This window comes from Belonocnema kinseyi, chromosome 2 (assembly GCF_010883055.1).
Source record: "Belonocnema kinseyi isolate 2016_QV_RU_SX_M_011 chromosome 2, B_treatae_v1, whole genome shotgun sequence".
Taxonomy (NCBI): Eukaryota; Metazoa; Arthropoda; class Insecta; order Hymenoptera; family Cynipidae; genus Belonocnema; species Belonocnema kinseyi.
In genome coordinates, this window is record NC_046658.1 from 6,810,476 (window position 1) to 6,812,352 (window position 1,877).

At 47.1% G+C, this 1,877-nt stretch overlaps 1 protein-coding gene across 2 annotated transcripts in view; it reads right to left on the reverse strand.

The window, feature by feature from the left end:
• Window positions 1–1,877, reverse strand: part of LOC117182362 (protein Smaug homolog 1) — a 127,548-nt gene that overhangs the window by 6,887 nt on the left and 118,784 nt on the right. The window lies entirely within an intron of this gene.

Sequence of the window (1,877 nt, forward strand, 5' to 3'; positions counted from 1 at the left end):
TCTAGAATCAAACCGAAGGGCCTATGACAAAGCCACCGAACGCGTCCTCGGGTTGCGGATAGAGGGTCCCTGTACCAAGGTCTAGAAAGGTGACCCTGGGATACCGGGCGATCTCTCAGAGTACGCAGCCTTATCCTTGCATGCGGGGATCTACAAGGATGGACGAAACCCTTTACCTAGCTTCTCGTGGGAACAAAAGTGAGAACACCAAACATAGTCGTAGTAAGTGCTGTTCAAAACAAGAGAACGCACAGGGCTCCCGACAATGTGTCGGACAACAATGCCGACCAATCTAGAGCTGTGGGAGCCAATGAAAATGGATTCAATGCGATGGATCGGCGGGATCTCGCGACCTTTGGGTGCACGGAGCGACTGAATCACGACTTGCTAGAGTGCTAAAATGTGAGTGTGGCCCCTGAACGGGGTTACATGGCACGGCTGCATGCTCTGTGCTGCGAGAAACATCCGGAGCTATTGCACTTGTCGCAGCAGCGTCTGCGAAAACCATGCTGAACTACTCCGAAAAAGGGGCTATGTAAGCGGAACGCCTACTCTACCATAGTTAGAACAAGCCGACAACAGAGAAAAAGAGGGGATACTAAGACCAACCGCAGACAGACATCCAATAGAGGAAGAGCGATGCTTTATCACCCGGAGAAACATCAACACCAAGGTTTCTCTCAAGCCTAAAGATCTGGCTGAAATGGATGACGAGCTTCGTGGACATTTTTCCGGAGAATCCGACCTCTGGGCTATCAATTATTGCGTGTATAATGCAGCGAGAGCTTTGGCCGATGCGAACCGTAAAACAAAACGAACGGTTGATCATAAGACTAAAAGACGAATGCATCAACTTGCCATAAAGATAGGCTGGGCAAGACAGTACGCGTCCCGCCTTCAGTGTGTGATTGACTACATCAAATCTGACAGGATTTTAACGCAAAGGTTCGAAAGTTCGCGCGCGAACTCCGGACCCGTTATCACACACTTAACAAGTCAAAGCTGCTGACCGTCAGGCAGCATATTGTTGAGAGAATACAGATACTATCTGACGCTAAGAGAAATCTAGAGCGAAGGGAGAGGTGGGTCAGAGAAAATAAACAATTTCTCTCTGACCCATCTCGACTCTTCCAAGACCCTCCAGTTACTGTCGAACACCCTCCCAAACCAGAGGAGGTCTAAGTATTTTGGAGAGAACTCTACGAAGTGCAGCGTAGACTGGACGAAGACTCAGAAAATATAAATAGCTTCAAGGAGTTATGTGATGCCCTCATAACACCTGATAAAGAATGGCCACCCATCATTGCCGATTCCGGAGTGGTTGGTGGAAGGGCGCACAATAATCCTGCCGAAAATAGGCAACTTAGCTGACCAGAAGAATTACAGCCCAATCACTTGTCTGAACATATTTTATAAGATATTCACAGCTATCCCATATGATAGGATTGTTCGGGCAATTGAACCTGTGTGGCAAGAAATGTACGAATAACGAGGCTCAAAGAAAGGCGTAGCGGTATGTCGGGAGAACCTGCTCATCAATAGATGTGTCTGCAAAGATGCAGCATTCTACCAGTGTGACCTATCGATGGCCTGGATTGATTTTTGGAAAGCTTTCGATTCGACCACCCATAGACTTATTATCTGACTTTTGGAAATCTTAAAGGTTCATCCGCAAATAGTTAAGTTCATAGAGAGATTGATGCCGCTTTGGAAAACCAGATTTACCGTCTCATCTACAAAAAAATCGTGTGACAACTAACAAGATCACCTTTGAAAGAGGTGTCTTTCAGGGCGACACCATGAGCCCACTTCTCTTTTGCCTTACATTATTGCCACTATCTCTAGCACTTCGCCATTCCGACGGGTAATTGTGCGGC